This window comes from Cupressus sempervirens, chromosome 11, assembly GCF_028749045.1.
Source record: "Cupressus sempervirens isolate cs-2001-9-10 chromosome 11, ASM2874904v1, whole genome shotgun sequence".
Classification (NCBI taxonomy): domain Eukaryota; kingdom Viridiplantae; phylum Streptophyta; class Pinopsida; order Cupressales; family Cupressaceae; genus Cupressus; species Cupressus sempervirens.
Window position 1 is genome coordinate 345,907,643 of NC_143128.1, and position 27,135 is coordinate 345,934,777.

Genomic DNA, 27,135 nt, shown 5'->3' on the forward strand with positions numbered 1-27,135 from the left:
ATTATTGAATCAATAAACAATTTTTCTCATAGTATTTGCATATGATGTCAATGCACAAAAAGCATATGATGCCACTGCATATAATAAATATGGCTTCTCTATATGATAATGCATCACATGCAGATATTTATATAAGATTGGAATGCCAAATTACAATCTTAAATATTAGAATGTATTTAATTGTAAGGATTCTTGAACCTCTGAAGTATTTTAGGAATGTAATAGCCCAATATGTTATCTATCAATTGGACCATTTTTGGCTTTAGCTTCTCAAATTCATCAATGCTATATTTAGTTAAAACTTCCTTAAAATGTTCAATGCTTGGGAAATCACCAACTGGTAAATGATACTCTCTTTGAACCTTTTGGAAATTCATCAACCATGTTATCAATGAGGGGTTGTTGAGCCTTTTCCTTTTCTATCATATCAAGAATGTAGTGCCTCTCCCATTTGACTTTTTAAAGTCATCCTAATGGATGCAACCTTGTTGATCTTTTGTTGTGATGGATCATGATTGTGACTAGGGTATAATTTAGTGGCTAATATTCGTAAATTGGCTAATTTTAGAATTTTTTGGCTAGTAATTTGGCTAATAATTTAAGATTTGATACAATCTAAATCACCATAGTTTTATAAAATTCAGTTCTAGAATATTTAAAATTGCCCAATAATTTATTTTATTGAAAAATTTAAACTCAAATATTCCCCACAATATTTGTTACATGAATAGATTTGAGTTACCTAAATATAATATATTATTGGAGAAATTAAATTGAACTGACCAATAATTATCATAATTATTAATTAATTTAGGGATATATCACCAATATTTATTATTCACTATTGATTTAAAGTATATGTAACGATTCTCCTAACGTTCCACAAGGTAAAAAAATGTTCAATTTTGATTTGTAATATTCCATGGTGATTAATGAACTTCCTATTATTATTGAGATTCATCAATATTTTATACAAAAAAATTATGATTCAAACATAATCACCAAAATTAATCATATTTAGAATAAAAAATTGAGAGTTTCGCCAATATAAATAATTTTGTTTTTTCAAAATAATGAAAGATTCACCTATATTTTATATCTTTTTTTGGAGGCAGGTTTCTTAAATTTTACCCTAATTGTGACCATGAGTAGTCTATATTGTAGGTGATTTGATTTATGTTTCTGTATCAGTTGATTTGATTATGCTTTGGCTGATTTATGAGATTATGATGTGATTTATGGTTCACTAAGGTTTGTGTCAATGGTTACCAAGATCAATGTGGTATCATGAGGTTGTTTTGTGATTACCTTGAGATGTGTGCAAAGATTGCACTATGTGCTATTACCATGCTACGTTGGACTGGGTTCTTGTAGTAGTGGTTAGTCATGTTTATGACTCTGGTTGCTTAGATGTTTTAAGTGTCTCCTTGTTGTTGTTTAAACTACCATTATTAAATGCTTAAATAATTAGAAATTTATTGTCCCTGTTGGATTCATTGGCTATGTGTTGCAGATATTTACCTTGTTATATTTTGATCTGAGAGATATTTGTTACTCATGTTATGTTTTACATTTGAGATGACCTGAGGGTCTGATGTTATACATTGATTTTAGTATCATAGATGTTAGATTACTATGTTGTTCAATCAATCATATTGCATGATGATGCCATTTTGAGATGATGGTGTATTTTATGATGATATGTAGTTATCTGATATTTGGACATATCTTTAATTATGTTATGTGATGGATTTAATGCTATGGCTATTTACTTCATTCCTAGATTGTTATGCTTTATATGAACATGAGTGATGTAAATAGATTATTTTGATATAATTAAATAAATGGTTAAATTAGATGATTTAATGCATTTATTGTTTTGACTATGTTATTATATGCAATTGCACTTGATTGTGTTGTTTAGTGTGCAAGATTTATATCCCTAGTAGTGGCACATGGAGTTAATGATTCAGCCATTTATATTTTACCAATGTCATCCCTATATGGTTGACGTATCCTTATTTTAATTGTTTTATTAATTCTTTAGGTGATTATTAAATCCAAATTCATTTGCATTATGTGATTAGACCAGTAAGCATGTCTATGCATTTAGAGGTTTGCATTGTCACCAAAGTTGTTAAGGAAATTTTTGTGTTTTCAAAATTTCAAGCCTTTAATTGATTTATTGTTAATTTCTAGCAGCTTTGCCATATATGAATTCCTATTTCTAGGAATAGCCTATTTTGATTTGGGTCAATTCGAGGTTTTACTAGGTTGGCTAGTTATTTTCCCTAATCGATTATTCACTTGAAAAGTGAATAAATATCCAAAAAGAAATTTAATTCCTCACTTATCACTTTTGAATTAGAAAGTTGGAGATAAAAAACCCAAAATCCTCTTCACGAGGATTTATTGTTTTGTTCATTCTGGGAGCTATGGGCATGGGATTGTCACGAGGTTGAGTTCGTTGGATCCAGCTTGGGGAAAACTTAGATTGCCATGATTTTCAGCTACTTCTGTGGGCTATTTATTTTATGGTTTCGATTTTTGTTTTTCCCTTTTGGCTGTGAGGTAGGGCTTTCCTGTTTTATTATTTTGACTTTTTTTCTGCTTCTATTTTTGGTAGTCATTTTTTTGGAGGCTGAGAACTAGTGTTCCCCTCTATTTCTGTATGCTACCTCTACGTGGTTGGGCGGGTATGAGGATTTCCCTATTTTTTAGGTTGAGGGTTTGGGGTTTTGCACCGTTATGCTAGTTGTTTTTGCATATGGTGTCCAAAATTGATTATTTTTGGATTTTTGGGGTTTTTGTACCCAAAGGTCAAAAGGGTTTTAATTTCAAAGTTTTCCAAATTTTGGGTTTTTACCTCATTTTGCATGCTACCCTATTTTCTCGAGTTTTCTTGGCACAATGTGGGTCATGGACCTGAATGATCCATTTGGATATTAGTCATACCACTATTGCACTTTTATGTTGCATTAGGATGCATATCACACCCGTACTCCTGACTTTGTGTTTAGTTGAGTGATTTAATACCTGGTGTTATGGTTTCTTTTGGACCTTTGCTTTTGTTTTATGGACACTAGGATTCGTGTAGAATCTGTGCTCCTAGATTGAGGCTGCTTGAGTGAGTTCATGATGTTTGGTCTTGTTGCATCATTGAGATTCATGTAGAATCCATACTCTTAGATTGAGGCCAGTTGAGTGATTTCATGATGTATGGTTTTATTGGCTTTTGGATTCATGTAGAATCCATCCTCCCAAGTTATTTTCGGTTGGGTGATATTTTTGCATTGTGTTCTCATCCAGTCCTTGTGTTATGATCTTTGTGATGCTAGTGTTCCATGCACAAGTACATGCACATACATTTTTTAGAGGACTTGCAGGTCTCAATCTTCCATGGTACTTCTAGAAGTTATGATCATTGTGGTTAAGATGGGAGTATGCATGCCCACAGGAACTTGTTGTAGGATGAGCATGGGTAGAGTAGGGTAGCATCTAGAGGGGGCTTTTATCTTGCAGCTTGACTATTATGGTGTCAAAGGTTGGTGGAAGATGGGAAGTTTTAAGTAAGTGATAACTAGATTAAAATGTGTGAGTGTTAATAAAACTTAAGATAATGAAAAGTTCCACATTTGTGTGATGGTTCCAAGGGAGTCCCTTGAGAGTGTTTCCACATATGATCTAAGCTTGGGCTTTTGGATGCCAAGAAACTCTCCAAGATGTCAGCCCCTACTTAGTAGTCTATTGAGTGTTTGACTAGGACCTATACTCCTTCCATTATCTTAGGTTCTTAATTACAACCATCATACTATCTGGTGTGATTGTTAGCCATGGATGTTGTTTTTGTATGTTTGTGGCTGGATCATTATCTCCATTAGCATGATGGGTGTGGACCTATGAGTGCCACATGGTTGGGAGGCGTAGCTACCTTCACCACTACTAGGGACCGATGTATTGAGATGGTCTTTTGTCCTAGTGCAACCATTGCTGGATGTTTTCACTTGATACTTTGGGTCTCAGAGTATGCTTTCTTGTGATTTATGCTTTCATTGGAATGCTTGGATATCATGTTTAGATGATGTTAGTTTATTTGACACATTCCTATATTATGATGTTTAGCATATGATTAGATGACGTGAATTGCTTTGTTGGTGTATCTATTGCTTATTGATGTTTAGCATGTGATAGGTGATGTTATCTACTTTGTAGGATTATCTTATGCTTTACTTCTAGCATGTTAGATTTTCTTATGCTTATTTTGTAGCATGTTTTAGGAGTGGCATCCCTATTATGATAGTATCGATGATCTAATCGATGGCTTGGGATGTTATGCATAGGGGATGGCTAGGATCCATAATGGTCTTATGATGCTATTGGTGGTTGGGAGGAACCACATAGTTTAGTTGTTCAATTACTGTGATGTTATTTTTTTACATTGTGATGTTTCTTATGTTCACTACAATGTTGCTTTCAATATATTCTTTACTACTTTGGTTTAGATGGATAGATGTTCTTCTTTCTTGATGCTTATATGCTCGAGTGTTCATTCCTCAATTTAAGTGGATCTAGTACTCCTTGGTGTGGAGGAAATTCATTTCCTAAGTTGTTTTCCTTAAGTGTTTTGGCTTGCTGATGTGTTTCCTCATGTGAAATTGTACTTTTTCATGTCAGAATGTGAAGGTTTGCATGGCTCCTTGCATGTCTTTATGTGGTTATTAGTATCTCCTCACATGAGAATGTGAAGGTTCGCATAGTTCTTGGTAATTCCTCATATGATATTGGGCACTTCCTTGTGCGAGACTTGAGACCAGTGCACTTTCTTGTATGAGAAATAATGAGCAGTTAGGTTTAGGCAAGGAAGTTTTGGAAGTTGGTTTTGGACACCTTATTGGATTTCACACCTTTCTAGTTCAAAATAGTCTTTCAAAAGGGTTTAAAATATATTGTTTAATTATAAGTTGATGTATATTTCATCAACTTATAGTTAAGATATATTTTAATATATGTGACAAATCTTTTGAGATAGGTTTTAGACCTCTCCAAGATATGATAAAGATTCTAGGAAATTTGAAGGCTTTAGAATTTTAGACTTAGCCAAATTTTAGGGCTTCAGGATTTTAGACTTAGCCAAATTTTAGGATTATGCATTTTACCCCATCTTGGTGTTTTGTTGATGAATGGTCATTTCTTCAAGCCCTCATCATGTGTGTGGTCATTGTTGGCTTATGTTTGCATGTGTCAATTTGGTAGTGGTGTTCACAGATTTGTTGGTTGCTAGGATTGTGGTGAAGTCTTTTGTTGTGATCTGTGTGATCCCTGTGTGATGTTGACATGTGCATTCATACTTGTAATTTTTTTTTTTTTATATTGGCTTTTATTGAATCCTTGTTCCAAGGATCTTTGGGTAGGGCATTACAAAGAATATCTTTCTTCAGATGATTAATCATGTATTCATGAATAGTAGTAGCTCAAGCATGTTTAATAAATTCATTTATTCAATGATCATAGACCTTCCAAGGAAGATCTTTCAAATCAGTATGTAGATCTTCCATCTCCTTTTCAATTAATTTATTTCCAATGGGACTTATTTCTCCTTCATTTATTGGTTTATCATTGAAGGAACCAATATATACCTATATCACTTTTGGTGTATTTAGAACTTTTCCAAGTGACCACATCAATGCTCCATATACTCTCATTAGATATTATGTATCAACTTGATCTTTTTTTTTGAGAAGTGTCCTTATCTTTTCATCATGGCCATGAAGGGACCTAATAACATGTTTTATCTCATTACTAATATTGAGCTTTTAAGTGTCAAATAACAAGAATATAAGATCACATTTTGCAACAAACAAGGAAGTCACACCAACAAAGTCAAAGCCATGTTGTGTATGTTTATTTTCTCTAGATAGAACTCCTGGAGTATCAATAAATGTATCATGCTCTAGAAGTAGATGTGGCATTTGTGAGCACTCAAATTTAGAGAGAAAATCAGAGTCAAATCTTGTTAGCCCACTAAAAGGTATATCTCCTTTCACTGGGATTGTATTTCTTCAAACACTTTATCATCGAGCCCTCACATTACCACAACAAATAAATCAGCAGTGGGCTCTAATCTAGTGTGTTTGCCTAGATAATTAACTATTACTACATGTTTGATAAAGGTTTTCTTTCCTATTGAATATTGAACTAGAAGCATGACCATTAGTTTGGCATCAAAGTTATTGTTGGTCATAATGGGTGAGCAAAACTCATTGAACCGATAAGTAACTTCCAATTGCTTTAGTTTCTCTATTTACAATATCTTCAAACAATCAAATATTGATATAACTAAGGTTAGTGATACCTTCTTCGTTGATTTAGATATAAACTACTAAGCTAATTCTAATTGTGATTGATTTAATGAACTATTTGAATCTATTGTCAATTTCGATCATGGTGATTGTAGGAGGCCCAATTGATATTCTCCACCTATATACTCTTAAGAATATCTATAGTGACCTTAGTCCCTTTTTGAGATAAAGATATTATCCGTACTACTATAACAAACTCCTAAAGCCAAGAAATCCCAATCGTTTTGAATCAAAAAAAGCTTGTTATTGATCTTTTACATTTGACTTCAAAATAAAAATATCAAAGTTAATAAATAATTTTCCTACCCTACTAAATCATTCAATGTATCCATATAAATTTATGAGCTCTTCACAAAACTAGTTGTTCTATAGAAGATGTCTACTTGTCCTAAAGAGATCCTTGAATCAAAGAGCCTTATGTTTTTCTTTATAAGCATAATCACCAGAGTCCTAAAAATTCAAGTTTTACTAGGAAATAACATAGTCATTAAGCCATATGCACTTTTTCCTATAAAACTAACATAAGAAAAACTGAAAGAAATTATAAACTTGTATAAAATCCTCATAGTCAAGGCCTTCCTTTAGGGTATAAGAGCCTTGAACAACTTTACTCAAATTATTTTGTTGTGGCATAACAAATATTTTTCATTTCACTTCATCCTCCATAAGGATTTAGGGCTTCTAGAAAGTAGTAAAGGCTTTGTAATCCTTGCTAGTATATTTATGAATGGACTCTGATATAATAGTTTTCTACTTAAACATTGTGGATGTTAGCTGGTGCTTTTTGATGGTGATGCTCTTCCCAAGAAGATTTATTTCATCTATAGTTATTTATTTAATATTGAGACAAGTTAGCTCTTTGGAGTTTAGTTACCCATTCTTAATTGAACCATGCTATAACTATTACAATACTCAATAGGAAGTGTTGTGTCTAGATCTCATGAGGGTTAGTAGGAATGATATGAACTAGGGGATGTTATTCATTAGCAATTCATAGAGATTTAATGATATTGAGCATTTTACTTTTATTCTTGTAAGAGTCTTCATAGAATTTCACAAGCCATTTTGAGAGTTGACAACTTCTGTTTGCAATGGGTTTACACTAGTGTTTCAACTACCTATAATCAAGAGGTTTACACTAGCCATTTAGAGCCAAAATAGTAGCCTAAACCCACTTTTCTACTCCCATATTCTCAAACATTTGGTTAACAAGTCCCATAAACCTACTGATACTTCTTTTGTAGTAATCCTTTACTTCTACCCTTTCAAATACTTGAGATCTTCTTCTATTGATCCAATCCACATCTAAAATATTCTTCATGTTTTCTACTAGTGGCATCATTGTAAAGTTTAATTCTTTTCATTTGAATTTTTTGGAACTATTTTATCTAAACAATTTCTTTCAAAGTTTAATGTCTCTTAGCCCTAGCCTAGGCTATTGGAGTGAGAGTCTTGGTTAGAAGAGGATGCTTTTGGTGTCTCTGTTAAATTCTCTAATGTATCCTTGTGAGGCATTTTCTTCCCTTTACCTTGGTCTACCTAAGGATAATTCCACTTTGGATTATGATAGATGATATTCTCCTTTTCCTGATTTGATAAAAATATATAAAAGTAAATATTAATTTAAATTATCATTCATTAATTAATATATCTATATTGCTTAAAAATATTATTATATATTTATAGTTATTTTCAATTATTTATAGAACCTTAAAATTTAGGAGGACTTTAATTCAAAATATAAAATAATAGAGGGCTTAACACCATCTTACTATAATAGTTCCAAATACTAAAATAAATGTAACCAAAATGGATAATATATTCAGGTTTAATTAAGTAGCTAAGTAGAGTCTGAAAAACTAAAACTTAATATTAAATTCAATTCTTAATTTTTTGTAATTTAGATAATAGCCTAAAAGAGACTTGCCCTTTACAAAATAAACTTCCAATCCTCAAACTGAACTCTTGATCCAAGAAATATTTAATATTATGAATCCATTCTTGAGTTTTCAAAAAAAGGGTATGACTCCCTTTTGTTTCATTTCCTCCCTTATTTTTTCAAACAAAATATGATTCCTAGAGCTCTTGCTACATACTCCTCCAAAAGACCACACTAAGAAGATTAAAAAGTAACAAGATTTGACACACTTCTTGGATGAGCACCAATTGCTACAGTGTTTTCTAGGCTTATGGACATATTATACAGAGCACCTGTTACATTATGATACACCAAAGTTGACATAGACTTAAGAAAAAAATGGACCAATCATTAGATTCACACAAAGCCCCTATCTAGTAAGAAATCTTGACAAACTTGACCAGGTCAAAATGATGTTCAAAGTAATACTACACAATCACATATATTGAAATTTTACTATTTTATTAAACTAGAGTTAGTGTGAAAGAATGAAGCTTGCAACAAAATAAACCCAAACAGATATGAAGTGTCAAATAAGAGCTTATTTTTTTATCTGTGTAGTATATAAGAAATGAAATCTATAGTGCCTTCATTAGGTTCATGCATATTTTAGAATACATAAGTGTCAATAACATTGATTCTTGCTTCCTTGGCTTTCCTAATCAAATTTGGCCACATTTGTCCAACCCAAAAAGCTAATCAGTACAACCCATACCAATATATTTTTTTAAAAATGAATAGCAGGAAAGGTTCTTTCTCTTCATACCTTTCCTTAAATTTACTAGTTACATAATATCAGCATGGATCAAAATAATGGTGGTAGAAGAAACAAGTAAAATTGTTGCAAGTTAGCAGATCCAACTGAAAAAGGAAACTTAAGCAGCTATAACGATGGATACATTTTTTCTATCATTAGGCCAACACATTTTCTATGAACATATTAATATTGTTCAAGAGTTAAATATATTTTAGGTTATAGACATCCCTCATAATATATGTGAGGTTATAGACATTCCTCATATATATTGGGTGAAAAGATCTTGTGATTCATTAAAATAATTACATGTTGTCTCTGCACTTTATAATATCAATTTTTCCTACATGGTGTTGTGAAGCTTTTGGAGGTTCATGATGTTTACACATAAAAGTTATTCTATTATTTTATCATGGTTCAATTTGCAATCTTCCTGGCAATCTTTATAGCATATTTTTTTGCACTCATAGTAAGAGTAATTTTTGCAAGCAATAAATTTTATCAAATGTTGTGTGTAAAATAATTATTTTCTCAATATGTTGTCAGGTGGTATTGGGAGAGTTATGTTTAGGATATGATTTTACTTATCATCCTCATCTATAATGAATATTATTGTATATACATCCTAGAAATATGATCACGATGTCTTTGTGGCATCCCTTGTGTACATGGACTTTGAGAGCACCCCATTTGCACTAGATAATAACTATTTTCTACAAGAATTAAGTATACAAAATATTGTGTTTAAAATAAATATGTTCTCAATGTGATGCCAAGTGGTATTGGTAGAGTTATGCTTAGGATATTATTTTACTTAGCATCCCCATCTAGAATAAATATTTATGTATATACATCCCAGAAATATGATGCAGATGTCTTTGTGGTGTCTCTTGTGGACATGGACATTTGAGAGTACCCCATTTAAACAATAGTGCTTGAAAGTCTCTAGCCATTGCTCTAAGAAAATATCCAAAAAAAATTGAACTATTCTTACAAACTCAATGAAACTCTACAATGTGCACCTTTACCTAAACTTAGGTAAATAGAATCACTAGGAATTTGTATCAGGAGGAGTGACATGTCCATAAAAGTAATTTTTTTTGGTATTAGGTTCTTCTAATTTAGCAAAATAGTCATGCTTTCTAGTTGTGGGAATCTCCAATTAATTGATTAGGATTCAATATGATGAAGTTGTGTAGGAGTAGCCCTGACTTGTCAAGGTTCTCTAGGAGTAAGATTCCAAATATATCATTTATGACACTCATATAGTGTGGTGGGCATTCCTCTTTACAATCTCTGTAGCATGTATATTTGCACTAGATAATAACTATTATTTGTAAGCATCAAGTATATCAAACATTGTGTATAAAATGAATATGTTCTCAATATGATGTATTTATGATATGTTTTATGAGATTAAAAAACTAAAGAAAATAAGTATTTATCATATATATTTGCAAGTCATACATTTGTAGCTAAAAAACTCAAATTCTCAATATTTAACTTTTTTCTCTTTAATGGTTCTTTTCTTTTTGTATATTTCTCACAACTTTTAAATGTTGAAGCAATAAACTACCAACTTCTCTTTTCCATTTGAAGGCCTTGTTGAAAAGCATTCTACTTTTGTTACATACTTAGAAAATTTGAAGCACTCCAAATGCTCTTGCGAAAATGTACTAGTGTAAAATCTAATTTTAAAATGCTTGAACATAAGAATTTAAAATTGCTGAACTGTTTTTGATAAAGTTTTAGATTGTTGTTTTTCATAATATCTAAAATTTGTGTTACTTGAAAACAAAGAGTATATCATGTTACAATGATCATGATCATGGTAGATCTAATGTTGTGATGGGGACACAACCCAACAACAGAATGAACACAATAGAAAAGGGAAATTATATTAACTGAGAAGATAAGCTAGTACAAACAGTGCAGAGAAAATAAACTTCAAAACATGCCCTACGGGCTTACAATAGCATAAATCTGGAGAATATTTCTCCTTTTAGCACCTCCTCTCAAACTTTGCTCCGAACTGCCTTTTACAATGCCAAAAATCTCCTTAAATAGACCCCGAAGGGTTAAGGACTAGGAGTAAATTCTAGAAAGTGCTAGTGGGCATCCACTGACAAAATAGAAGGTTCCAGAAGCTGCGTTAGAAGTCGGTGCAAATCTAGAAGAATCCAGAAATAGTAGCCAAACTTCCGGGAGGCATAACTTTTGAACCGTAGCTCCGATTGACAAACCATTTACATTTTTGAAAAGCTCTCGAAGCGCTCTATAGCCCTATGGACCAGCTTCACTCATCTCCCATTTTTGACCCTTTTCAAGGTCATTTAATGCCCCAAACTTGACTTTGAAGCATTCTTAGGAGGTCTCCAAAACCCAAAAAATTGCAATAACTTTCAAACCGTGGGGCCTATTAACCTGATTCTTTTTCTGGAATGCTCTAAATCATGATTACATTCATCTGGCCAATTCACACCTTCTAGTTTACCAAAATGATGGCCCAAATACATGCTCCTATTTTTTTGGGATTTTCAAACGCACTGATAGTTGAACTATGAGAGTTGGAAGCTTTATTTGAGCCAAATGGGTATCCAAAAATGTAAAGACATAAAACAGAAACTAAGTCTAGGTACATTTTTTTGGGTGACACAGGATTGCCCTTATACCTCTGGATGCTCCTGCATCATGTTGGGAAGGTAATAACATTTTTTTAACATTATTCATTAAATGGTACTAGCTCAATGGAAGAGCACCTACTTTACAAGTAGGAGGGTGGTGGTTTGATTCTATTGTGCCCTACTTGATTAAATTAATGATTAAATAAATAACCAAATAAATTACCAAATACACTACCAAATAAACCACCAAATAAATGAACAATTATAGAACCAAATACACTACAAAATAAATGATCAAATAAACTACCAAATAAATTACCAAATCAATGATTAAAATAATTTTGTCATGAATTTGGTCGCAAGATAAGTGTTCAGCAATAAACTACCAATGGTCATGTGATCAAAATTAGTCATATATGTACAATTTGTAGCAGTTTATGTAATCATATATTGTTATTTTTGTACTTGTGACCGTTATTTTTTTGGTTCTCATTATTAGTCACCAATATTATAGACTTTAAAGAGTTGAGAATACCCATATCCATTGATTTTGAATTTTACAACATCAAAGTCTCTACAAATGCTTTAAATGAAGGATTAGTGAAGGTACTTCCCATGGCCAACTTGTGAGTTTTGTAACAAAAGACAAAATTTGCATATTCTTGTTGAGCATTATTTTTACACAACAACAATGATAGAAATATGACACAAATTTCTCTCTTAAAAGGATCATGACAATAAACCCCAAGCTTCATGTAGGTTACTTGTCAACCACCTAGATATCTCAATTGAAGAATAATGTTTATGTTCACAAGCCTCTATTGATTTCATGAAAACATATGTAGACAACAAAAAATAATGAGATGATTCCTAACTTTTTTGCATTTTTTTAAATTTTAATGATGAATGCAGATTTATCAATGCAAATAAAATAAGTTTCCTAAATTAGCCACTATCATAAATAAATCACAAAAAGGTTAAAGGTAACAAGAGAACAAGAAAATAAATGTAAATGGACATAACCACTACTGAATTGCCTTGAAATTTAAATCATCAAGAAGATGAAGAAATCCCATGTACCTATGAGCAATGCAACTGAAACTTTGTAGATGCAATTACCAAAGGAAATTTGTAAGAGATGCATGATTTTTCAAAATTAATTAAATCATGAGGCTACCTTTGATGTTTTCACACATGAGAAAAAATTATCTCAACACACCAGCATAAAATATTTCTTGAAATCATGACAACAAAGAAATTACAATCTAGAATCATAAATGTAATCACAATAAATATAATTGGCTCATTGAAATTCATAAATTAGAAGTGCATAATTCATAAAAATGTACATACAAGAAGGAATAAGCATACCATGGATTGAAGTACCAATTACATTTAATTTATTTCAAAAAAATTGACCTTGACATCATTTGAGCATTATTTTATAGTGTGTTAACTACTAGAACCAAAAATTGGGGATTTTTCCTTAAACTGAAAATCTAATCCAACTACAAAAAGTTGTATGAATATCACTCATAAACTAGTTTCTATCTAGTATGCATGGATTTTCATCCATTTTTACTATGAATTTAGCTATTACATTTGATATATGACTATTAAACTATAAAAATACAACTGCAACAAAACTAGTCTTCAACAAGAATCTGAAGCTCCACTTGTAAAAGTATCACCAAATTTGGATGCATGGCCTCATATAATGATTCAAAACTAATTGTTAACTCCAATATTCTTTACCTTATCAAAAATATCCATGTGGAAGCCTTCCAAATTCATAATTAGCATTGAAAACTATGAAAACTCATTAGCAACCAAAAGTTGTGGAAATCAACTTCATGTTCGAACTTCTATCTTCAAAATTTCCTTAAGTGCTAATCACCTTTTTGAATTTTTGGATATCCAAAATTTCAAAGTTTAGATGTAAAAAATTATTGAAAATTGTAGAATTTTCAAATTACAAAGCCACAAAAATGTGATTTTGGTTTTTCCCTTATTCTATAATAGAACCCTTGGATTCTCTGGTTTAAGTCTCTCAATAATACCCATGATGTTGAAGGGATCCTAAATATTTTTATGTCAAACATTATCGTGTTGTTTCTTTTGAAATTTCTATGTGTTTTGTGCATGTTCTTCTAATTTTTTGATCTTTCTATTAGCTTTCTTTATTTATTCTTCATTTTTTAATAGCCTACAAAGATCATCATCGGTGGTTAAAACTTTAAATGAACCCTTAAATTGATGTGTCACAATTTCCAAATGACAAAGTTGAGCTTATAGGTCATCTTCACATGTCCCAAGACTAACTTTGTTTGAAAAATCATCTTCCTTAGCTATCTAATCATAAGCTTCCTTTAGAATATCTTCTCTTTTTTTAAACATTTGATGTGGTCCCTTAGCACTTGTTATACTAATGTTGATCCACTCATCAAATTTATCTAGTTCTGCACCCTTATATAACTTTAGGAATTTATAAAAGTTTTACTTCCTTATTCTTTGAAGGTTGGTCTTCATGGTTTTCCAATGATGCACTTGACCTAAAATGCAATCTACACATTCTATAATATCTTGGAGGATAAATTTAATATTTTTAATTAAATGAATAAGCCAAAGAACTATCTCTATAAACTTAGTCTCAAATGAAACAATTTTTTTTCTTCCAATGTATATAAGTATAATAAAATAATATCTATGACTTATCAGAGTGCCTCACTTTTGGAGAATAACCTATAATGTGGCATCTAAATTGGTTGGGTCAATGGGACCCACTATCTTTGAAATAAACTCCTTGAATGCTCCATTCTATTTCTAAAGTAGTGAAGTCCCACCTTGATCTATCACACTAAAACTCAAACATCCATATATTGATGCTTCTATGATGTAAAAATTTTGAAACTTTTTATACTAATTAGATAGAGACATTTTATATCATTTGATATTATGTGGTGATTATTATTATATTCATTTAGCACTTATGATTATGATGTTTAGGAAATATTTTGTATGATTTAATGTTTGTATATTCAAGTGTTAATATTGATGACATTAATTGAATTATGGTTTTGATTAAGTAAAAATAGGTTTTAAAGGACCCAAAACATTTTACAAAGTATCAAACATAAATAGATAAGAAAGCCCATGAGGAACTATGCATCAACACTAAAGAAAAAGAATAAACTAATACAAAAGCCTTAACAAAAAATAGGGAAAAACAAAAACAAAAAATCTAGCACCAGCATAGCTATGAGGTCTTCAATAAATTAGCAGCCTAGTCCACTAGGATATTCATGTTCACTACAAAAGACTTCACGTTATCAATTTATTTGTCTTCCACAACCTCTAATTTCTTTGAATTTTCTCTAGTGCATTTATTAGGGCTATCCTTAGATTAATGAATTCTCCCCTGATCCAGATTGTTTAGTAGATAATCTGACATGGGAATTATATTTTAAAGTTGAAATTGATATTGATGAGTATTACATGATGTTGAATTTTGGAAATACTTTATATGAGAACTATATTATGAAAATTTCTTTGAAAGTGAAAGATTATTTTAATATGGATTATACATGTCAATGTTGAATTAAATTATGTAGCATTGATTTTATATATATGATTTCCCTAGACTACTTATACTTATATTTACTGTACAAGAAATTATCCATAGAATTTAAATTGGAGAACTAAGGTTAGACCTATGTGAAATAGTGAAACCAAAGTTTAATTTAATAAAGAAATCAAAACCTTATTTTATCATATTTTATTGTAAACATAATGTGAATGGTTTTTATTAGATGTTTATGTGGTAATGACATGTCCACTTAGAGTTGGGAAAAGAGCTACCTAATCTAGTGTAGTACCTATTAGGCTACCTAATAAACTACTCAATTAGAGAGACTTGAGTGAGGTCCCATCATGTTGAACCCATAGGTTAACTTAAAGTGAATTTTAGAGGGCTTAAAGTGACCTTAGGGATTTTTTAGGAAAATTAACTAACCCAATAGGTGCACCATGAGTTGGTGGTTTATTCTTTTACCATTAGAGTGTCCTAATCACATTTATGACCCTCCAAAAGTACCACTTTTCAAAACTGGAAAAAATGGATGTGGTCATCTCCATTTCCTTTCTCCACACTTTTGGTTTTCCTCATATTAATGAGAGATGAAAAAAGTGGAAGAGGAAGGACTTGAAGTCTTTTCCATTTAATGGCTATTAGTTGGGTGGTCAATTGGAGGCCTTTTTAGTGAGACTTGATAAGACTTAGAGGTATTGGAATTACAAGTATCAAAGTTAAACTTTTGAGAGGCAGGGGGGGTTGAATCAGCAATTAAAACATGAACCCATAAAACTTTTCACCTCACATCCATCTTATACATTCAATAGATAAACTGAAGTAACATATAAAACATATGCATCAATCATGTAAACATATAAGCAATAACACATTTGACACCTTATATGATTACCTAGAAACCCTCCAAAAGAGAAGGTAAAACTGGGGTGGGGATGACACTCACAAATCTTCACTAGTGCAATTGTAAAGTGTAGCCAATTAATGTTACAATAGTTTGACCATGAACTATGATCTACCCTATGAAAGGGCTGCCTTGTTAAAGGCTTACAAAGATTGTTAAGTCCCACCTTGTTAGAGGATTTCAACACCTTGTTAGAAGTGTGCCTAGTTAGAGGACTTTTGGTCATTCACTTGGAATGCCACCCTGTTAAAGGATTTGGAAAATCTTGTTAGGACTACTCCACCTAGGAGATTTAACTAAAATCACCTACTAAAATGTCTTAGCATAGATCTTGTGATTGGCACTTGCTTGCCTAATAACAGATCACCTCTATCCAATCTTCGATTAATCCTTCATGATTTGATGTATCAATGTTATATCCTCTATTCTCTATTATTCTCAAACTAATTCTCCAATTCACTCTCTATAAATTCTAAGTCTTTATGAATGCTCTATTTGCAAACTTCTTTATTCTCCTCCTTCAATCCATTCCACACACACATGACGTTTAGGGTTTTTTCCTCCTTAAGAAGACTAGAAGACTTAGGGTTAGGTATGAATCTAGGGCTAAGATTCATCCATATTTTTTCTTAAACCTTCTCTTTTTCGGATTGGATTCATGTAATTTCATAGGAAATCTACATACAAATTTGTCCTTATCTTCAAAAGATCATAATCTAATGTTAGGTTGGCTAAAAAATGGTTTACATAGTTGTTTGTGCCAATACAAACAAATATGTCCAATCTGTGTTACTCGGCATATGAAGTTACTAATACTTGGCATATACTGTAATTATTCTTCTAACCTAGAACCTAAACTACTCAACATCTATTGTTCACTCAACACTTGAATTGCTCGGCATGGTCTATCAGCTTGGCACCTGAGTGACTCAACACTCATTGCAACTCAAGATGGTCTTATATTTACATGTTGTACTTAGCATGCATTACTAGTTTGGCATGAACACACATGAAGTTTAGGGTTTTTTCCTCCTTAAGAAGACTAGAAGAATTAGGGTTAGGTATGAATCTATGGCTAAGATTAATCCATATTTTTGCTTAAACCTTCCCTTTTTTTGATTAGGTGCATGTAATTTCTTGGGGAATTTGCATATACATTTGTCTTTATCTTCAAAAGATCATAATCTAAACTTAGGTTGGCTGAAAAATGGTTTACATAGTTGTTTGTGCCATTACAAACAAATATGTCTAATATGTGTTACTCAACATAAGAAGGTATTGATGCTCGACATATATTGTAATTCTTCTTCTAACCTAGCACCTAAACTACTCAACATCTATTGTTCACTTGACATGGTCTACCGACTCGGCACCTGAGTGACTCAACACTCATTGCAACTCAACATTGTCTTATATTTACATGTTGTACTCAGCATGTATTACTATTTTGGCATGAACTAAGTAAATATCTTAAGTGTGTTTGACACTCGATTGTCAAAACCAATCTTAGATAAAAAATCTCCCCCTTTGACATGAGTGTCAAAAACACTTGAATATACATAATCAATCTAATCTTCTTGAGTATAACATATCCATGAATCAACTTATATACAAAACTTCAAAATTTTCAAAATTTTGTAATAACCTACATACCTTAAAATGTATAACTCCCCCTAAGTTAATATATCTATTCTGTATCCAAAATCTATTCTCCATTCTGAGTAAGTTTGTCTCTACTGATACTCTTTGACTTCAATGCATCACTTATATGTTAGGATAAACCACATACAGAAATAAAAAACTACATGCAAATATAACCAATAACAAAAAATAATAGAACACATAGAAATGAACACAAGGCACCAAGATTTAACGTGGTTCACCCAATCCCTAGGCTATGTCCACCAAACAGCAAGTTCGATCTTATTACAATCCAGTGATTACAACCTGATTACAATCCGTAATCCCTTACAGCTCAATATCGCCGCAAGAACCAATTTTGTATCACAACATTATGAACAATACCCAACCCTAAGCCCTTTTATACAAGTATTAAACCGCTTTAGGGTTATAACATGTCAGCCATATGTTGGCCATAATATGTCGGCTACCATGAAGTATGTATGTATAGTAATTTCCTGATCAGTGACCACAATCTAACATTATACTCTTTATACTTCCAAAATCTTTGCATTTTGTTGATTTCCCTATTTTTTTTGTGTTATCTCAACATCTCTTATCTCCCCCTTACTTAAATCTCCCTCAACATCTCTTATCTCTCCCTTAATTAAATCTCCCCCTTTTTGACACTTATGTCAAATGGGCTATACAATAATAGTGTATTTGTCCAAAAATGATTTATGGACTTCCATGATAATCTTAAGAGTTGAATCCCAGTTGTCACATGCAACATCCAATGACTTGAGTTGGATGGCTAGCTCTGCTACAATGTCTACTAGGCCATCTAAAGTAGAAATACTTGGTTCCTTATTTAGTAGAGTTTCTCCATAACCTAGTTGCTTGTGAAGGATTTCCATGTGTGGGGTGAGAGAGGCCTGAATATTTATCAATTTTGCTCTTATATTAGCATCTTTTGATGTTAACATAGCTAATTAACTCTATAATTGAAGCAATGCATGAAAATGCTTCTCACTCTGAGCTGGGTTATGAGGTAGTTATGTACCTAATATGTTTAAATTCCTCTCTAGGCTTAAAATCGGTGTTTGGTCTCTTAGGTGAAGAGTTTGGGGCCACAAAATTTGGTTTATATTAAGAATATATTCTCAAGTACCTTCTTCACATCCTCAACCTTGGTTGCCAATGCAATTTGGGTTAGTGCTATTTCACCAAATATCTTCTCATTTACTTTTCCTTGGAACTTCTTCTCAGACCATTCTAAAAGTTTTGCACTTGTATCTAGGTCTTCATTGTTTATCTTGTCCACTATATCTAAAAATTATTCCAATAGTGGCTTTGTCTCTTTAGGAGTAGGCAAGCTGAATGCATCTAAAAATATGTCATTAATTTCTTGAAGAGCTTACTTCTTCCTATATTCCCTCCTTAGCATCTCTTGATGCTTTATCTTCTCTAAGGCTTGTTGTAAAATACTTGTATGATCTAGAGTCATTGTGTCATAATCAAACTTAGGTATCATTACCTCTTCATCAAGAGTGATGTCACCATAGTGAGTTTCTTTTTTAGCTTTAGAAGAGCTTGAGCCTAGCACTAAGATTTGTAGGGGTGTCTCTTTTGTGCTCAAATTTTGAAGAGCTTTTGTAGGTGAAGAGCCAAATTTTGGTAAAGCTACCAATGCTTGGATGGCCTCTTGTTCCTTCACCTTTGGTGTATCTTCACTCTTTTTAGATCTTCTCTTATCTTTCATAATGATTTGAGGTGCACCTTGATCTTGTGCTTTAGGTACATATGCATCTATCTATCCTATTTTGTCTTTCTCTTCTGCTTTAGTTTGCATAGTGTCAACTTTCACAAGTGTGTCAACCTTAGAGATGTATCTACTGATTGCACATGGCTAACTAAATGGATGGTAGAAGGTGGTTCTTGTGGATTCACCTTGTCCCTTGTGATATTAGTAACTATCTTTTGAAGCTCATCTACACTCACCAATACTAGATGTTCACATAGCTTTGCTCAGAGTGTAGACTGGTCCAATATCCTCTTCAAGTCATCTATAGTTAATGGATTGATGTTCTGAGCTAAAGCATCAGAAACATCCTTAACAATAATTGTCTCTGTTGACTTGACTATGTCATGTGGGGGGCTAACACTTGGCACTTGTGTGTCTTGCACACTTGTTCATCTTACTTCTCCTTAACTATTGCCATGTCATCATCTTGCCTTTTAGTTTCCTCCCTAAGAGTTTTATCTATCATGTCATCTTTCTGCATGTCATCATCCTTGTCACCTTTCTTATCCTGATTCTTATCATCTTATTTTTCTTCAGAGGGTTCAACCTCACCTTTCTTCATAGTGGTTAACCCATAGATTAATTTCCATATTTGGGTTGATTTCTTAACCACATGATCAATATTCCTTTGAAGAATTTTGGAGGCCCTATATTTAGGTGTAAACCTAACTACATATCTCTTCACTACCTTATCAATTTGTCCTTTTTTAATCTCTGGCATCACTTGAGCTAATGTTGGCTCTTTGATTTTTTTCTCAAGATTTAAATAGTAATGTCACTTTTTCTCAACAATATCATATACACTTTTGGGTATAGTGTTGGAAAATTCTAGTGGAGTGTTCTTAAATTTGGACATCATAGCATACAATGCCTCTTCCACTTGATTCTTTTCATCTCTACTCAATTTATCAAAATCTAAATTCTTCAATCCAAATAAATCTGCATTTTTCTTATCATTATCACATAGATTTTCAAGATCAGAAAGTGGTTTGTGTCTCACCACTTTATATTGGTTAATGCCATCTAATTCTATCTTTTCTTCATTTGAATTAGGCTAAGCAATATATTTCCTTCTCTATTTGTTCTGCTCTTGGCCTCCTTGTTCTACTTGCTTGGTTTTCTCCTTGGCCTTTTGAGTTGTTTCTCTTGTGTTGTCTCTAGTGGTAGGAGCAATAGGCTTTGCTAGGCTTGGTTTAGCAAATTTCTTTTCTTTATCCATAGGCTATGCCTTGGCCTTTCTCTTCTTTGGCTCTGCTTTAGTTGGTGCTTCCTCGGACTTTTCTTCATTGACAACTACTATTTTATCTTCTTCTTTATCCTCACTCATTCCTTAGAATAATGCAAGAGGTTCTTGGGTTTGTTCTTTCTCTTCCTCTTCATCCTCTTCATCTTCTTCCTCTTCCTCTTCTGCACCCACACCAAATTTAGCTTTGAACTTCTTTATCAACTTGTCTTTCTTCTTTAGTGTAGAAGTAGTCTTCAATTCCATTTCTACCTTTGATCTCATTACATCATAGTTTCCAAAAAATAATTCCTTTTTGTCAACTTTCTCCACTAGAAGTGCAATGATGGCTATTGAGGCTTTATCAATATTAATCTCATAACCTAAGGGTCTTAGCCATCTTACCCTAAGTGTAGTAGCCTGTACATATGTACAATCAATGTCTACAAGAAAACATATATCATTGTAATATTGTTCAACCAAAGAAATAGGAATCCTCATCCTCTACTTCATAGAAATCTTAAAGTCTTCAAAATAGCTAGTCATGAAAGTTACAAAATTTTCTCCCATTTGTTCTATATATTCATTTATTTGAACAACAACTGACCTATTTGTCTTCCATCCTTTAGTGCCAAAAGATGGGAATGTCTCCTGTACATAAAAGAATATACAAACTAGTATTGCACCAAAATTACACTGAGCACTATTGGTCTTTCTAATGGCTCCAAGATTCTCCATCATATGTTGTAGCTGAAGTTTTTCCAAATCATAAGTATGATCTTTCTTCACAATTTTGTCGCTAACATCTATAGCTATGTAGAGTACACTATTCAATCTACTAGACTAATAGAATTTGTGTGAGATTACCCTAATAGAAAATTCAAGTAGAGGATCAATGATAGTATCTATTGTCATCCTTCTCTTGTTTCATTTAGCTCCTGTATTTTTCTCTATCACTTCTTTTAAGTTATTCCTTAGAGTCTTGAGCCAGTCTAGGGTTGGGTGTCTAGTTACCTTGTGGATTATCCTCTTTGATATATTTATTGGTCCACTCTCTAGCCATAAGCATCCATCATGGATTTGACTTAAAACTATTCTTATCCATTTAGTCTTGAAAACACTCAAAAATTCTAGGGCACAGGTCAAACCCTTTCTTTCAACAATCTTGAATTCTTCTTTTAACACATCATTTTTGCATAATATCTCATATTCTTCTCTTATTTCTAAATCTCCTATGCTACCAATCTTCCCATTGTAAAATTTTATAACATCTTGAACCATAATGACATTTGGGGGAATTATTAACAACATGCCTAAAGTGTCTTGTTTGTAGGTGATGTTAGGAATAGCCTTGAAAATGGGTTGTTGGACTTCATTACTAACCAACTGGACATCAAAAACCTCTTTCCCTTCTACATTTTAGAACTAGATGTCATTCTATCAATCTAGGGTTTTTGCAAAAGAAATTTGCATAGCTCAGCTTATGATAAAATACCTTGTAAATCTAAAGAATTGGTGTTATATTGTCACTGAGATCTATGCAAATGCTTTGAACTAGTTTATGAATCACCTTCTACTTTACTTATACTTGCTCAAATTTGAAATAATGAAAAATGGGTAGAAATCAATCATATACCCTTTGGAAACCTAACATTTAATGCTTAATGCTTACACATCTATAAGCTCAGCATCCACCATTTCTAGAGTTACTCAACATCTATAGACATTTCTATCATTCAACAGCTACTACTGGCTCAGTGTCTACTAGCTAGTCTGCTAGCTTGGCATCAAATAGCATTCCACTTGGAATCCATTGAAAACATTTCATGCTTGGCAACAACATGAAAAAACTTAAAGATTTAAGTTGAATTTTCAACAACATCTTGCATCTTTATTCATGCTAATGTAGTATTTTCAATACTAACTCCTTTGAAACTAATGTATGAGATAACACTTAAATATGAATCCCACATACCTCTTGATTGCCTAGTTTGATGAGGTGTGATCACCTGACCCATTAGGTGAAGTGATCCCTTCTCCATTTGATGTATTGCAATCTTCTCTCTTTTTCCATGTCTTGTTCATCTCATTCATAATGCATTCAACATCTGCCTTGCCTTTTCCTTTATCAAATTCACAACTTGGTTCCTTTGACCTAGTTGGACAATGCTTACTGATGTGACTAGTCTTGTGACAGTTGAAAATGTGGTTTGACTCAACCATCTTTTGTAGTTGTCTCTGAAATGTGTCTTAATGCAATTCTCAAGGATACGTACATATTCTTGACAATAATGATAGCTATATCTTGTGTTGTAATCCCAATTATAAAAGTTTCCATAGCTTCTTACCTTTGTTGAATTTTTTGATGACTACATAGACTTAGAATTGCATTCAAATTCTTTATGTCCATACTTCTGAGAATTGTAGCAGCATCCTTCAAATCTTGGTGCATGCATGGTTTTGGTTTTGCATTCATGTGTTTGATGACCTTGTTTGTTGCATTTGTGACAATGAGTCATGTTCTTAGGCTTAGCATTCTAATTTTTATTCTTTCTCTTACACACATTAGCAGTATATCCTTTCTTACCACAAATATGACAAGTAGGCTTGGAGTTCTTACCTTTGATCTTCCTTTCTTTAGCAACTTTAGATGATTCTCCTTCTTCAGTGCTTGTGTAGTCTAATCCTACTGCATCATTGTTCGATCTAGGGGATTTCAACAATTGTTTGAAATACTTGATGGCTTCATTTGGCTTATTGAAACTTTTAGTAATTTCTTTTTCTCTTTTTGGGTCATTCTGCAGTTGTTCATTCTACAAATTGAATGTAGTAATCTCAATGTCTTTGAAATTTAATTCATGATGAGCATTCATCATTCGGCTTAAGGTATCCAATTGCATGTTTAAGATCCTAGTTAGTTCTATTGACTTCTCTTCTAGTCTATTGCTCAAGATTCTTTTGTCTTCTTCAATCATGACCTTATCTTCTATGGCTTTCTTCTTTTGTCCTGTTACCTCACATAGCATCATGCCTTGAGATTCTTGTCCTAGCATGAGATTTTTGATTTCCTCATCTTGTGCTTTATTATTTTCAATTAGATCTATAATTGTTGCATCAAATACACTAGAGTTACCATCTACAAATAGCTTTGTGGTGTCGATCTCTTTGTACTATGTGTAATTTTTTGCTATAGCAATCTATTTCCTTCTCTTTAACGAACTCTTCAAAGCATCTCTAGCTTCAGTTAGTTGATATAGTATAAGATGTATTTCAATCTCTTGGTTCTCAATAGTCTTCCCCAATTTGTAGACTTCCATTTCAATATCTTTCCTCTAAGTTGCAAAGCTTCTCCATTTGCGAACTCAGGTCTGATACCAATTGATGGAATAACAAGTAGGAAAGGTAAAATTTTGAGAGGGGGTGGTGAATCAATAATTAAAACATGAAGCCATAAAAATTTTCACCTCGCATCCATCTTATGCAATCAATAGATAAACTAAAATAAAATATTAAACATATGCATCAATCATGTAAATATATACAAAATCACACATTTGACACTTGATATGATTACCCAAAAACCCTGCAAAAGAGAAGGTAAAACTAGGGTGGGGATGACACCCGCAAATCTTCATTACTACAGTTATAAAGTGTAGGCAATTAAGGTTACAATAGTTTGACCATGAATCATGATCTGCCCTATGGAAGGCTTGCCCTATTAAAGGCTTACAAGGACTATTAAGTCCTACCTTGTTAGAGTATTTCAACACCCTATTAGAAGTGTGCCTCGTTAGAGGACTTTTGGTCATTCACTTGGGATGCCACCTTATTAAAGGATTTGGAAAAGTTTCTTAGGAATACTCTATCTAGGAGATTTAACTGAAATCACTTGCTAAAATGTCTCAGCATAGATCTTGTAGTTGGCACTTGCTTGCCTAATAACAGAGCACCTCTATCCAATCTTTGATTAATCCTTCACAATTTGATGTATCAATGATGTATCCTTTATCCTCTATTCTTCTCAAACTAATTCTGCAATTCACTCTCTATAACCTGTAAGTTTTCATGAATGCTCTGTTTTGCACATGTAAACTTCTCTATTCTCCTCCTTCAATCCCTTCCACACACACATGAAGTTTAGGGTTTAATCTTCCTTAAGAAGACTAGAAGGCTTAAGGTTAGGTATAAATCTATGGCTAAGATTCATTTGTATTTCTACTTGAACCTTGCCTTTTTTTGATTGGCTACATGTAATTTCATAGGGAATCCTCATATAGATTCATCCTTATCTTCAAAAGATTGTAATCTAACCTTAGGTTGGCTAAAAAATGGTTTACATAGTTATTTGTGCCATTAAAAATAAATATGTCCAATCTGTGTTACTGGACATATGAAGTTACTGATGCTTGGCATATACTGTAATTCTATTTCTAACTTAGCACCTAAACTACTGAACATCTATTGTTCACTTGACACTTGGACCAGTTGGCATGGTCTATCTGCTCAACACCTGAGAGACCCAGCACATGAGTGACTCAGAACTCATTGCAACTCGACATGGTCTTATATTTACATGTACTCGACATGCATTACTAGTTTGGCATGAACTAATTAAATATCTTAAGTGTGTTTAACACTCAATTGTCAAAACCAATCTGAGATCAACAAGAGGTTGTTCACCCCCTTTCCAATTTTGAAAGACACTATAGTTTTGGAGAAGGTTTTTAAGAAAGGTTAATAAAAAAAAAGAAAAATCTCTTCATCAACCCTCATTTTCTATTTGTTTTGGATCACGGTTGGTGTGCTTGTCATGGAAGGAAAACTTGGTTTTTTTGTTCACAATGTATCATAGATTTTATTTATATGTTGTATGCATTTTCTATTTTGATTTTAATTGTTTTCTTAATTTCCTTTAGTGTATGTTCACGATAATTTAAGGCATCAATCACCCTTTGATGGGAAGAAGTGGCCTTATGGGTGAAGGGTTGGTTTGGCAACCCTTGTAGTGCAAAGTCTCTTCTCATGGGGAAGAGGGACGTGACATGGAGTATGGGATCCATGTTTGTATTACACTTTGGGGGCTAGAAGAGAATATTTATGTGTGAAGAAGGAAGAGTATGTAATTGTGTTTTAGCCTTTTGAAGACATGTATTCTTGAATATTTTTAGGGCATCTCCTATTGATTTTGATCAAACTTCACCACATTAATGGGTCCTTGGTGATCTATTTGAGAAAGTTTGGAAATGATGTTTATTGTTGTCTTTTTGCTAATGTTTTTTCATATTGTTAGTTGTATGTTTGTATCTCATTTGATCTCATCCTTCAAAGCTTAGGGGTGGTCTCATAGAGGTCTAGGTTGAGAGGTGAGCTTACCATGGTTATCCTTATTTTTATTGTAGATCTGTGCTTGGGATTCAAGAGGAAATGAAGAGAAAAAAATGGGTTTGCTACATGTTTCCACACATTTGTGTTGGTTTATTGTGAGCTTGTAAAATAAAAGGGTTTGTATTGTATCTTACCTTGTTGTAATATGTTTTAAGAGAAATAGAAAATACATATTTTAGTTACTTTTGAGAAGGGAGAAATAATAGGTTTAGATTAGTGTTATGTTTTTGATTAAGGAAAATAGGTTTTAATGGGGCCCTAAAAAGAATGCTTAAAGTATCAAAAGAAAGTAAAAGCAACTAGCTAAAATAGCTCCCACACTAAAGGATAAAACCACTAAAAAGCTAGGGGGGCAAGACAAAAAAGCCAAGACTGGCCAAAAAAAGCTAGGGCAATCAAGAGATTTCTCTTAGAATTTCTGCTACACTAATTTCTAGCTCTAACAATCTACCAACTGCCACCTTCATGTCTAAGAGATCTTGGTCAAGTTGCAAGGCATCCATCTTTTTCATGCTAGATCTAGTATGCTTTCTCGAGCTATCATCAAGTGTCCTATCCTTTGCATTGTGGGGAGCAGGGTCCTCCTCCTTACTAGTTCTTTGCTCCTCCACTTTGTTAATAAGAAGCTCAATATTCTCATTAGCCTCTTTGAGAATATTATAGCTTTGTTCCACTATAATCTGCATAGAGCTCTCCATCACTTGGACCCTGTCCTTGACCTCCTCCTCTCTATTATCTGTGCTCTTTTCATCCTCTATTATCCTATTCTTCAAGCTGTAGTTCTCCCTTTCCAAGCTACTCACCCTATGTTTGAGCTCTTGGATTTTATGAAAAGTCCACTTGGTGGTGTGGAAGCTATCCACCACACTATTTTTGGCATTGTTGAGGACATCCATTTCTAGATTTTCCTTAGTGATGTCACTAAAAATCACCAAGGCTGAGTCAATCAACTCTTCCAT

The 27,135-nt window shown here is 32.8% G+C and overlaps 1 pseudogene; it reads right to left on the reverse strand.

Annotated features, from left to right (window-relative positions):
* Nucleotides 1-176: 176 nt before the first annotated feature.
* On the reverse strand, nt 177-27,135 carry LOC149529495 (EH domain-containing protein 1 pseudogene; annotated as a pseudogene).